The following is a 14,491-nucleotide window of genomic DNA, read 5'->3' as shown; positions in this document are numbered from 1 at the left end:
TCATACGAATTCGAAAACTAAATCCGTAAATTCTGGGAGTTCCCAAAATGTGTCTAGTTTACTCATAATTTTTATCATGATTTTTAATGACCTCCAACTTGGGTGAAAAAGTCCATAATCACAGACTGGTCCGGATTGGTGTTTGAAATGATAGGCAGTTTTGTAAAAATTACCATAAATTGTAGAAAAATCGTATGGAGATGTGCAAGTAGTCATTTTAAAGATAAGAACTGGAACTACTTACACCTAAAAAAGTTTTTCAAACAAAAATGTTTAAGTTGTCCAAAACAGTCCGTGAATGGAGTCCAACTTTTCTGATGAAAGCTGTTAGAAAAATTTAGTTATGTTCTTGGTGTTTTAACTTGTATTCCCCCCCCCCCCCCCCCCCCCCCTAAAAACTTGAGAAAACATGAAAATATAGGGTTATGAACTCACCTTGAGTGATTTCAGTAGGTAAGTGTTGAAGAAGAGAAGTGTTCAACCCAAGAACACTTGAAGAATCACTTGAAGATTCGAAGATCTAACACAATTATGAGAGAGTTTGTGTAAGATATCCATGATTCGAGTAGAAAGAAGTGAAATAATCATAAAGAGAAGGGATTATTCTTACCAAATGTGGAGGAAAATCCCAAGATCAGCCCTCAAATCTCGATTTCTAGAGAGGGAAAATGAGAGAGAAAAGAGTTTGCTCTTTTTGGTGAAAAGAGAGAAAATGAGAGAAATGAGGAGAGAGGAGGCTTTTTTAGCCTTTGACCAATTGTGAGGTTGGAAAAAGGTGGGAAAAGTACAATGAAATGACTAGGTAAAGGCTGATGGGGAATAGTGACATGGAGTGGGTGATGGAGGTTGCTTGTGTCATAAAATAAAGGAAAGTCAACACTCCATCTTTGTACCTCACCTACTCCCTTTTGGATAAGGTTTTATCCTTAAAAACGTGATTAATTAATAGTTTAGGGGCCTTATATGTTAAAATAAAGTTTTGGGTGAAAATCCCGTGCTAAAACAATTAAAAACGGGCTTAAAACGCGAATTTAATCGAAAACCGGGAGAAAAAGGCTTCCCAGCGAGGCCTCTCGGTCCTAGGCCGAGGTTCGGTCCCTAGGCCGAGGTTCGGTCCTTGCTGGTGCTGAGTCGGAAGCGAGAGGCGCGAGCCAGAAGCGAGAAGCGAAGGGCGAGGGTTCGGTCCGGAGAAGTCAGAACCGAATGAACTGTAGTGAACAGTACCTTCGGTTCGGTTCCTCTTCATCAGGAGGTTCGGTTAGTAGTGAACAGTACCTTCGGTTCGGTTCCTCTTCATCAGGAGGTTCGGTTAGTAGTGAACAGTACTTTCGGTTCGGTTCCTCTTCATCAGGAGGTTCGGTTCCTAAGAGGGGTTTCGGTTCCTTAAGTCCGTTTTTCGCGTAGACTTCCGTTTTCGGGCTATTTTCGCCAAATTCGAGGGTCGGGATGCCCCGAGTGATTATAGAGAGTTGGGAGAGATTTCGAGAGAGATTTGAGAGAGATTCCACATACTCAGAGAGATTTGGGAGAGATTTGACATACTTGGAGAGATTTCACATACAAAGAGATATTTGGGAGAGATTTCGCATTCTTAGAGAGATTTGGGAGAGATTTGACATACTTGGAGAGATTTCACATACACAGAGATATTTGGGAGAGATTTCACATTCTTAGAGAGATTTGGGAGAGATTTGACATTCTTGGAGAGATTTCTCATTCGGAGAGAGATTTGGGAGAGATTTCACATACTTAGAGAGATTTGGGAGAGATTTGACATTCTTGGAGAGATTTCTCATTCAGAGAGAGATTTGGGAGAGATTTCACATACTTAGAGAGATTTGGGAGAGATTTGACATTCTTGCAGAGATTTCTCATTTAGAGAGAGATTTGAGAGAGATTTCGCATACTTAGAGAGATTCGGGAGAGATTTGACATTCTTGGAGAGATTTCTTATTCAGAGAGAGATTTGGGAGAGATTTCACATACTTAGAGAGATTTGGGAGAGATTTCTCATAGAGAGAGATAAAGTGAAAACGATTGAGAGAGGTTTCATTGGTGACCTTTTTGAGTGTCCGGCTTCGCACTGCAAGGTCTGTAAACCCCGTTAAGCCTTGTTTAAGGATCTTGCATACTCCCGATGAGTATGTAACATTGTTTTATCGGTTTGGCTCTCCACGTACCGCCGTTTTAGGTTAAGGAGATCTAGATGTACGCACTTTTCGATTTATGATCTCTCATTAGAATAGAGAGTTGTTTAGAAATTACATAACGTAAACTCTAGTACTCACGGCAAATTGAGTTGACCGGTTTGACTTGTTGACTTAAGTTGACTTTGACTTGACCGAATATTGACGGTTGTCACAGCATCCCAGTCACAAACTTGAGAGGGCACATTCGAGATTCAAACATGCCATTGAAAAGTTCAATGTATCTCAAAAGATCTAGGAGTTTTCAAAAACCAATAAAACCTAATAATAAAATATTTCGTCTTATGGTGGAAATTGGTAAATCATCATTTACCTACCTTCAAATATTTTATAGTGTGGATTACGGCATCCCTCTTCCACCTATAAATAGTTTGTTGGATCCTAGCCTTAATATTTCATTTGGGTGACTTATTAAGGACTCTTAATCTAATGAAACTTATTTTCCTTCTATTCCAAGTGTCTTCCAATAACGCTGCTAGCTCAAACCCTACAGACTCCTTTTCCCTAATGAACTTATGTGGTAAGGTCATCTTTGATGGATCCAACTTTAATGAGTGGATCAGAAACATCAGGATGATTACCCGCTATGAGGACAAAGAATATGTCCTTGATAGGGAGCTTAAGGTTGTTAATGAAGCCACTGCTACTCCAGAAGAGCTTGCGGAGTTCATTGCGCATGAGAAGGATGCCACCAAGGTGTCCTGCATCATGATGGCCACAATGACTCCGGAACTCCAAAAATCTTATGAAGATTTCTACCCCTATGAGATGCACCTGGATCTGATGGAAAGGTACCATCAGAGCGCACGTCAAGAGAGGTATGAAATCATTTCCTCCATGATAACCGCAAGGATGAAGGATGGTGAACCCATCACCGGTCACTTGCAGAAGATGCAGAGGTTTGTTGACCGGTTGCTAAAGCTCAATGTTGACTTCCCTGAGGAATTGGCGATTGACATCATTCTCCATTCCTTACCTTCAAGTTATGATCAGTTTCGTATGACTTATCATATGAATAAGGAGGAAGTCACACTTAGCAAACTTCAAGGACTCTTAAGGACAGTTGAAAATGGCCTTAAGGGTAAATCGGTTGCTACTTCTAGTCCTTTAACAGCCCCTGTTCTTGCAATTGGGCAAGGGAAGGGTAAGAAGAGGAAAAGCCCTTCAACGGGTACCAAGGGTAAGACTCTTGATGGTTCCTCTTCAATTGGGACAAAGAAAGGTCCAATTACTCCTTCTTCGAACCCAAAGGAAGCACAATGCTTCTATTGCCAAGATAAGGGACACTTCAAGCGAAGCTGCGCCAAATATCTGCAAGATGTAAAGGATGTGAAGGTTAAACCCACCCATGCAGGTATTTACACAATATTGTCTAACAACTCATCTAATGCTAGTTCTTGGGTGCTTGATACAGGATGTGGTATTCACATTTGTACTGATTTGCAGGCACTAAGAAGAAGTGAGCAAGTGGAGCACGGGAAGATAAACTTAGTCATGGGCAACAGGAAAGCATCACATGTTACCAAGATAGGAGTTTATTCTTTGTTGCTTAATAATGGGTTAATGTTAGATTTGAATAAGTGTTGTTACTCGCCCGAAATGGCGAGAAATATTATTTCCTTTCATGGCTTGTACAAACAAGGTTTTACATTTTCATTTGATAATAAAAATGGTGCTATTAATGTTTATTACAATGATGTGTTTTACTTTAAAGCAATACCTTGTGATGGTGTATATGAAGCCGTGAATGTTGTAGACAATCTAGGAAATAATGTGTTGTATATTGATTCTTCTGATAGCTTGGATAAAGCATCCTTGTGGCATTGTCGTCTTGGACATGTTAGCATGAAGCGCATAGGCCAACTCCAAAAGGCTGGAGTCTTGGAATCATTTGACCTCAAGTCAGATGATAGTTGCGAGTCTTGTTTACTTGGAAAAATGACAAAGTCGCCCTTCACAGGTACTTGTGATAGGGGTGAAGGTTTGTTGGACCTTGTACACACGGATGTGTGTGGGCCCTTCAGAGTTGCTACAAGGAATGCTAATCGTTATTATGTGACTTTTACTGACGATTACAGTAGATATGGATATATTTACTTAATCAAGCATAAGTCAGAAACCTTTGAAAAGTTCAAAGAGTTTAAGCAGGAAGTTGAGAATCAATTGGGCAGGAACATCAAGATGCTCCGATCCGATCGAGGAGGAGAGTATCTTAGCACTAAGTTCCTTGACTATCTTAAGGAATGTGGGATTGTCTCACAATTGACACCTCCCAGGACACCACAGTTGAATGGTGTAGCTAAGAGGCGCAATCAAACCTTGTTGGATATGGTTCATTCCATGATGAGTCGAGCTTCGTTACCAATCTCTTTTTGGGGGTATGCCTTAGAGACTGCCGCCCATATCCTTAATCTAGTCCCTACTAAAAAGGTTGCCAAAACACCTCACGAGATGTGGACTGGGAAAGTTCCCAATTTAGACCACATCAAGATTTGGGGTTGTGAAGCTTTTGTGAGGCGTGAGACTCATGACAAGCTTGAACCCCGAAGCGAGAGGTGTATTTTCATCGGCTACCCACAGAGATCCTTTGGTTACCTCTTCTATAGACCCAGTGATAATGTGGTCTTTGTAGCAAGAAGAGGAGTCTTTCGTGAGAGAGAATTCATAAGCCAAGGGGACAGTGGGAGGCAAATTGACCTTGAAGAGCTTCAAGAGTCAAGTGGTGAAGGAACCTCAAATGCTATCAGCCAACCTAAGGAGGAAACTCCTGTTGAGCCGATAGATGAGTCTGTACCTCCAAGACGTTCCACTAGGGTGAGGAACACACATGAATTTTATTATGGTTATCACATCACCACTGAAGGTGATACATTTATTAGTGATAGTACACTGATAGATTTGGATGAACCTAATAATTATAAGGAAGCCATGGCAGGCCCTGAGTCTGCGAAATGGAAGGAGGCTATGGACAGTGAGATTCAGTCCATGTATGACAATCATGTTTGGAACTTGGTTGACAATGTACCAGGTCGTAAGACAGTTGGGTGCAAATGGATCTTCAAGAAGAAGACTGACATGGATGGGAAAGTACACACTTATAAAGCGCGACTGGTTGCGAAGGGCTTTACTGAAACTTCGGGAGTGGACTATGATGAGACCTTTTCACCAGTAGCTAAGATTAAGTCTATTAGAGTGTTGTTAGCCATAGCAGCATTTCGCGACTATGAAATATGGCAAATGGATGTCAAAACCGCTTTCCTTAATGGGAAGTTGGCTGAGGATGTTTACATGGCTCAGCCAGAGGGTTTTGTCGATCCAAAATACCCTAATAGAGTGTGTAAGCTTGAAAAATCCATTTATGGATTGAAACAAGCATCTCGTAGGTGGAATCTTTGCTTTGATGAGAAAGTCAGAGAGTTTGGCTTTACTAGGAGTGAAGATGAGTCTTGTGTGTATGTCAGGGCTAGTGGGACCATAGTTAGCTTCTTGGTGCTGTATGTGGATGACATACTTCTCATAGGAAACGACATCCCAACTTTGTAGGAGGTTAAGGCCTGGCTTGGGAAGTGTTTTGCTATGAAGGACCTTGGGGAAGCTGCATATATCCTAGGGATAAGGATATTGAGAGATAGGAGTAAGAGACTAATTGGACTTAGTCAAAGTACTTATGTGGATAAGGTATTGAAGAGGTTCAGTATGCAAGATTCCAAGAAAGGAGAATTACCAATTCAGAGTAATGCCAAGTTAAGTAAGACTCAGAGTCCGAGTACAGAGGCTGAGATAGCTGAAATGAGTCAGATACCATATGCTTCCGCTATGGGCTCGATCATGTATGCTATGACTTGTACTCGCCCTGATGTGGCCTTTGCTTTGAGCATGGTCAGTAGATATCAAGGGAACCCCAGAAAGGCACACTGGACATCGGTAAAGAACATTCTCAAGTATTTGCGGAGGACTAAGGACTGGGTCCTTACCCTCGGAGGCAGTGATGACTTGAGAGTGGAAGGATATAGTGATGCTAGCTTTCAAACTGATAGGGATAATTTCCGCTCTCAGTCAGGCTGGGTCTTTATCCTAAATGGAGGAGCAATTACTTGGAAAAGTTCCAAGCAGGAGACAGTAGCTGATTCGACTTGTGAATCAGAGTACATAGCAGCAAAAGAGGCGATATGGCTGAAGAACTTCATCGGAGACCTTGGAGTTGTACCAGCTATAAAGGAGCCAATGGAAATTTTCTGTGACAGTGAAAGTGTGGTTGCTTTGGCTAAAGAACCAAGAGATCACGGGAGATCTAGGCACATTGACAGAAAATACCATTTCATCAGACATAGAATAGAAGAAGGACTCCTCGTGGCAAAGAGGGTATCATCGGATGAGAACCCGGCAGATCCCCTCACGAAGGGACTGAGCAGGGTTAAGCATTTACAGCATGCAAGGTGCATTGGCCTGAAGGATGATATTAGTTTCAATAATTAGATTCCTGAAACTTATAAAATGTAATTGACATTTGATGATAAATAAAAGTTGTTATTTATTTATGAGTAAGGTGTTACTATCTTGTGTAGATTGTTTACTATGTTTCAATTTTGCATGTTTTTACTTCCAGAATAATTATGTTATGGTATATATCATATTATTCAAACCATCCACAGTCGGTCAAACTTTGGAAGTAAGTATTGATTCAAGACTGTCATGAATCTGGCTTGTATGATTTGTCTAAAGTGCTTTAGACAATGCAATGGTTGCTACAACATTCATGAGTACTCATAAGGGCCGAGTATTGGATTCAACCCACGCTCACTTGCATCACTTCATGGAATTTATCTCGAGTGATCGTGAGACGGTAATATCATATAAATCTTCAAACCTAGAGATATGAGTTGTTGACTATGAGTTGGTTATTCATTGATTGTACGAAAATGCATTGGTAACTCGATGTTATAAAACGTGCCTTTGTGAGTAATTCAACAAGTAGTTAGTACAAGCATATCAGTCGAACTTTATCTGTTCCTTCTATAAATAGAAGCGATATCTGGGCCCCTCGATGATTTGGTTTTGACCCATGTACTGGGCCCGGTTAGAACCTAATTGATGTGTTCAATTTAGTTCTATGTCGAAACAAATCGGAGATCGAGAAACAAATGCTGGACAATAAGTAAGACCATGTTCCATGTGTTTGTCCGACTGATATCATGAGAGCAGAGGATTATATGATCACTTATCTTAAATGGCGTATCATCATCATCTCACTTCCGAGAGACTTTGAAAGAGCTACGATTGCTAGTCGGATTGTGAAATCATATTTGCAAATATAGTTATTAGACTTATCCAAGTGGGAGACTGTTGGATATAGTGTCTAAGTCCATAACTTTATTTTGTATGTACTTGATCCGACCCGGCATGGTCCATTTGGGTTGCATGGCATTGCAATACTTGGATAGACTAAATGAGAGAATATGGCACTTATGATTATTAATATATTATAAGTTCTAATATATTAATAATATTATTATTTAATTAGTATTTGATCAAGTATTAATCTAGTATTAATTTGGTGATCAAAGTGAGACTAATTAAATATATAAGGGTTGATTATGACAATCATCAATTCTTTTATGGTGGATTAATGATCCATGGTTTATGGGTTATGGATGTAACCATTTGGAGCTCCATGGATAGTCCATGGGAGTTACAAACCCATGGGTCATGAGAAATGAAGAGTCATGACAATTAAGAGTATTCATGTGAAAACCCTAATTGTGACACCACTATAAAAGGGACCCTTTGGCTAGTGAAATCGGACCTAGTAAGGTTACTAGAGAGGGCATAACCGATTTTGAGTGCTAGAAGTATTCTCTCAAGTTATTCCAAGTTTTGTGGTGTTGTGTGAAGCATTTGAGGCACAACATTTGGGGTGCTAGGCTCACAAAGTCTTGAAGGAATCCAAGCAACAACAAGGTATGTATTTCTACTAGTTTTATATTTTATGTAATCCCCATGCTATGCTAGTTAGGGTATAACCTTGAAAAAGAAATTTGCATGTATATAGAGAAAACATAGATTCAAGGTTATTAGGGTTGCATGTACACTTAGGAAGTGTTAGAATGCTCAAAACTCATCAGTCACGACATGGAGCGGGAGGCTCAAGATCTAGGTTAGGATCAGGATCAGGATCCGAGCAGCTGGATGACGGGCTATGCGAGTTCATCGCGTTTGAGATCACGAGAGGTATCCTTGAGTCGACCCCAGTTATTTTCGGGTCGATCAAGGAGGAGATTATTGAGTTGATGGAGGATCGCCTTCGAGCATTCGGGAGTGACTTGGCTTCTATCCAGGCAAGTACGCGCACAATGTCCTCCAAGGACTTAAGAGGGAGTGGTGCGCTGGATTTTCATGGGGTGAAGGACCCCATTGCTGCCAGGAGATGATCGCAGACATTGAGTCTGCGCAGTTGACGAGCTTCTACCCGGAAGGGTCGAAGGTCCGCTTTGCTGCAGGATGTCTGAGGGACAGAGCTAGAGACTGGTGGGAGTCGGTTGGTGACTCGTTGGGATCCCTAGTCGTCGACGCTATGACGTGGTCAGATTTCGTGACCAGATTCAGGGCTAAGTTTACGCCGGCTATGGAGCTTCAGCAGCTGGCCAGGGAGTTTCTGGATATGAGGCAGACGACTGAGATAGTGGCGAAGATCACCGCCAAGTTCAGGAAGAGGGCCCTATTGGTACCCCCAGTATGCGGGGGATGAGGAGATGCGGAAGACCTGCTATCATGATATGTTGAGAGCTGATATTCGGGAGCATGTCAGCTATTCAACCTACCTGACCTTGGAGTCCATGATTGCCAGGGCACGGGAGAGGGAGCTCGATTTGGAGCACATCCGGAAGAGGAAAGCTGAGACTGAGCAAGTGACAGGGGTTTCGGGGAAGAAACCCAAGGGATTTGATGTTAGGTCGAAAGGCCATCCGGGCCAGAGCCGCTGCAGGAAATGTGGCAGGCCGCATGAGGGAGCTTGTAGAGCGGGATCGTCAGGCTGCTACAAGTGCGGCAAGACGGGGCACTTTGGTAGGGATTGTACTGCCCCCGCCACCACAGTGAAAATGTCAGACCATATTTGCTTCCATTGCAATCAGAGGGGCCATAAGAAGGCCAAATACCCTAGATTAGCAGTAGCGACAGCAGCAGCGCCAACGGCGGCGCTGACCCCAGTGTCAGCACGGGTCACAGATGGCCGGAAGGCCAAGGTAGAGGCTCTAGTGGTGCGGAGCCGAGCATTTCAGTTAATAGCCGAGGAGGCACGCGCTGCACCCGATGTAGTGACGGGCACGATTTCTTTCTTATGCTTTTATGCTATGTCGTTGTGATTTTGATATGTTATGTATGTGCTTTGTTTAGGATCATTCCATGTGAACGGTATCCCAGTTCAGGTATTGTTTGATTCAGGTGCTACCCAATCGTTTGTCTCTCTTGCGCTTAGAAAGAAGTTTCCTGAGTCTTCGGGCATGTTAGATTGCCCTCTAGAGGTCGAGATTGCAGACGACCGATCAATGCGAGCATCAGAGGTCTACCAAGATTGTGTTTTGAGGCTGTTTGAGGAACGTTATCTGGTAGATCTGGTTCCCATACCTTTGCGGGGGAACAAGGTTATTATTGGTGTGGATTGGCTAAGCCCTAATGGGGAAGTGATTGACTGCTCGCAGCCGTTGGTACGAATCAGGGCCCCAAGTGGGGGAGAGCTGGTGATTCAGGGTGAGAGGCCACAACAAGGACTAGCTTTACGTTCAGCAGTGAGAGCTAGGCGCTACCTTCAGCAGGGTTGCGCAGGATTTTTCGCCTATGTTATGGATACCCGGGAGGCGGGTAAGGCAACGATGGGCGATGTACCTGTGGTACGAGAGTTTGCGGATGTATTCCCCAAGGAGTTTCCTAGGATACCTCCGGAGAGGCAGGTAGAGTTTAGGATCGACCTAGTCCCTGGTGCAGCTCCGATAGCCAAGGCACCGTATCGGTTGGCTCCTCCTGAGATGCAGGAGTTGTCTACACAGCTGCAGGAGCTGTTAGACAAGGGATTCACTAGACCGAGCAATTCACCCTGGGGAGCCCCGATTCTGTTTGTGAAAAAGAAGGACCGGTCGCATCGGATGTGTATAGACTATCAGGAGCTGAATTAGGTAACGGTGAAGAATCATTACCCACTCCCGAGGATTGATGACCTCTTTGACCAGCTACAGGGAGCGTCTTGGTTCTCCAAGATTGATCTGCATTCAAGATATCATCAGATGAGGGTCAGAGAGGAGGACTTGCGGGAGGTTCTGGATACTTTGAGGAGGGAGAGCTTGTATGCTAAGTTCTCCAAGTGTGAGTTCTGGTTGCGCGAGGTGCAGTTTCTTGGGCACCTTGTCAACCAGGACAGGATTTCGGTTGATCCGGCCAAGGTGGAGGCCGTGATGAGGTGGGAGGTTCTGAGGTCTCCATCTGAGATTCGAAGCTTCCTAGGACTGACAGGATACTATTGGGGATTCATTCAGGACTTCTCCAAGATAGTCGTGACCCTGACCCGGTTGACGAAGAAAGTCGTGGTCTTTCGTTGGGGGCCTGAGCAGCCGGCTACGTTTGAGACATTGAGACTAATATTGTGTGAGGCGCCAATCTTAGCCCTATCGGAGGGCATGGAGGATTTTGTTGTATACTGCGATGCGTCCATCTCGGGTTTGGGCGTGGTATTGATGCAAAAGGGGGATGTTATAGCTTACGCTTCGAGGCTGCTGAAGCCTCACGAGGCGAATTATCTGACGCACGATTTGGAGCTGGGGGCTGTTGTTTTCGCCCTCAAGATTTAGTGCCATTACCTCTATGGGGTCCGTTGTACCATTTACACGGACCACAAGAGCCTAAGGTATCTCATAGACCAGCCAAATCTGAATATGAGGCAGCGTCGGTGGCTTGGTGTGGTGAAGGATTATGATTACGAACTGTACCACCCGGGGAAGGCCAATGTCGTGGTCGATGCGCTTAGCCGTAAGGCAGCACCGATCAGAGACATCTTTCTAAGGATGACTATTGTGACTCTATTTTTGGAGCAGATTCGAGAGTCCCAGCAGGAGGCCATGAAGGAGGAACATCGGAAGAGCGAGCGAATTGTAAGTCAGGTTTCCTCCTTCGAATATGATAGTCGAGGATTGTTGACGCTTCACCGTAGGGTCAGGGTCCCTTATCATGGGGGTGTGCACCTGGTATTGATGGAAGAGGTGCACAAATCCAGGTTCTCTATCCATCCCGTGGCGACAAAGATGTACAGGGATCTTTGTCTTGATTATTGGTGGCCATGTATGAAGAGGGATGTAGCTTGGTTCGTGGAGAGGTGCCTAAACTGTAGGAAGGTCAAGGATGAGCACCAGAGACCTCACGGCAAGGTCCAACCTTTGGATATCCCACTATGGAAGTGGGAGGATATTACTATGGACTTCATTATGAAGCTTCCCAAGACCACGCGAGGAGTGAATTCGATTTAGGTCATCGTTGATCGATTGACCAACAGCGCCCATTTTATCCCGATTCAGGAGAGTATTTCGGCCGAAAGGTTGGCCGACATCTATATCCGGGAGGTAGTGGCACGGCACAGGGTGCCAGTTTCAGTGATTTCAGACAGGGATGTGCGATTCACTTCCAGGTTTTGGAAGGAGCTTCATGGCGAGCTGGGTACTCGACTGCATTTTAGCACCGCCTTCCACCCGCAGATGGATGGTCAGAGCGAGCGAACCATCCAGACTCTGGAGGATATGTTGTGGGCGTGTGTTTTAGCCTTCGGGGGTAGTTGAGATACTTACCTTCCATTGACCGAGTTCTCCTATAACAATAGTTATCATCCGAGTATCGACCGTCCTCCTTTCGAGAGGTTGTATGGGAGGAAATGCAGGACCCCGATATGCTAGAGAGAGGCTGGAAAAAGACTTATGGGGAGTACCGAAGTGGTACTCAAGACTACGAAAAGGATCCAGTAGGTTTGGACCAGGCTTCAGCCTGCTCAGAGTCGGCAGAAAAGTTATGTCGACAAGCATCGGTCGGACCTGGAGTTCCAGGTCGGGGATATGGTACTCCTGAAAGTGTCGCCTTGGAAGGGCGTTATTCAATTCAGATAGCGGGGCAAGCTGGGCCACAATCAGATTCATAGCACCTTTCACGTCTCCCAGTTGCGGAAGTGTCTGCTGGACGACACAACAATGGTGCCTTTGGAGGATATTCAGGTTGATGACAGCCTGAACTACATCAAGCGGCCAGTGGAAATCCTAGACTAGAAGTTAAAGGATCTGAGGAACAAGAGAGTGGAGCTGGTAAAGGTGCAGTGGCAACACCAAAAGGGATCGGAATGGACCTGGGAGCCGGAGGACAAGATGAGGGAGCATTACCCTGAGCTTTTTAGTGAATGAGCAACAGACTTCGAGGACGAAGTCTAAGATAAGTGGGGGAAATTTGTAAGACCCGATTCCTAGTACATAGTTAATTCGAGCATTATTGTGTTTTTCTATGGGACTCGACGAGTTGGAGGCCCAACTCGTCGAGTAGAGTCGAGATCCGCGGACAGTTTAAGTGACCTACTCAACGAGTCAGAAGACGGACGCGGCGAATAGGCTCTGTTTGGGTAAAACCCTAAATTGAGGGTTTGCACCCTATTTAAATGCCTTATCTCAACCTCCATCGTCCCTTATGCTCCCAGAAAACATCATATCGAAACCCTAGCCGTCTTTATGTGTTCTAAGGCCATTTTGGTGCATTCTGGTGGATTGTGAAACTTGAAAAGAGGGAGGAAGCTTGGAAGTTCGAGTTGGAGCTTCGAGATCCAGAGATTTTGTTCCATTTCCAGCTTATTCAAGGTAAAATGCCACTATCTTGGTCTTCCATGTGTTTATTTATCCTTAGGACTTGGATTTTGGGTATCTTTAGGGATTTCTAAGCCATTTTTGGAATTGTGAAGGGTCATTTGGGGTTTTGCCTTCAGATCTTAGTTATTGGAAGGGTCTCATGGCATAAAGGTGCCAACTTTATGGTCATGAGAGCCCCATGCACCTTGTAGATCACTTTTAATGGCTTTTTGGGCCAAAGACCCCATGCATGTGCACCAAGTTCGGAACTTTACGTACAAAATGGACATTAGGAGGCCAGATCTCTGGTTTTGGGGTGTTAAAACCCATTTAAATCGACTACATAGTGTTGGTCAAGGATGAACTTGCCGAGTTGTTTTTGGGACTCAGTGAGTCGTGGCGTATTGACCACGAAATCCTTTATGTGGATGGACCAGTTGTTAGGAAGTAAAGTCTCGTCGTTTTTTGGGCATGAAAAGGGACCTGGAAATCATGGGACTCGACGAGTGCTAGAACAGACTCGGCGAGTCCAAGGAAATCTCCCAATCTTTGAAGATGGACTCGACGAGTTGTTCATACAACTCGGCGAGTCGGATGAAGATGGTCCTGATGGTTTGAATGAAGGAGAACCCGTCGAGTTCTTGCTAGACTCGATGAGTGAAGTCGGGGTCAGATCGGGTAATGGAGTATGGACTCGACGAGTTGGTAGACCAACTCGGCGAGTCAGGTCAATTGGGTGTTGACTTTGACCAATGTTAACCTTGTCTGGTTTTGGCATTAACCCGGGTTAGGGTTGTGTATTCTGTTTGATGACTTGAGGGTTGTCGTATAGGGATTGAGGAGTCGAGAAGAGCCAACCTTCACGTCTAGGACAGTTCAGACACCACACGACATCGAGGTGAGTTACCTTCCAATAGAAGTGGATCTAAGGCACCAAGTCTGGCCCACTAGTAATTGTAGTTGGGACAATTATATTTGTGATAATTGTCTGGTCTGTTATTATTGGATATGTGAGTATGCTAAATTGCTAGATATGCGAGTATACTAGTTTGCTAGTTGCTATGTTATGTGAGATAGTATCAGTAGCAGGGGGACTAGTCCCCGATTCGGTCGCTAGGACCAAAGGGTAGGTCGGACACCCAAGATATGTCTGACAGCATGATTATGATATGATATTATGTGTTAGTAGTAGGGGTGAAATAGTCCCCGCGTACCGTTGGGATAGACTGGAGGGTAGGTCAGCACCCCAAAATGGCTTGACATGGGAAGGCCAGCACCCCAGAATGGCTTGACATGGGTAGGTCAGCACCCCAGAATGGCTTGACATGGGTGGGTCAGCACCCCAGAATGGCTTGACATGGGTAGGAGGGGCGCCCGAGAATTGACCGGCAGTATGTATGCTATGTGATTTTATGGTATACGGCATGA

The sequence above is a fragment of the Lactuca sativa genome, chromosome 7, assembly GCF_002870075.4.
Source record: "Lactuca sativa cultivar Salinas chromosome 7, Lsat_Salinas_v11, whole genome shotgun sequence".
Lineage (NCBI taxonomy): Eukaryota > Viridiplantae > Streptophyta > Magnoliopsida > Asterales > Asteraceae > Lactuca > Lactuca sativa.
The sequence above is the reverse complement of the archived record's forward strand: the minus strand, read 5'-3'. Positions refer to the sequence as shown.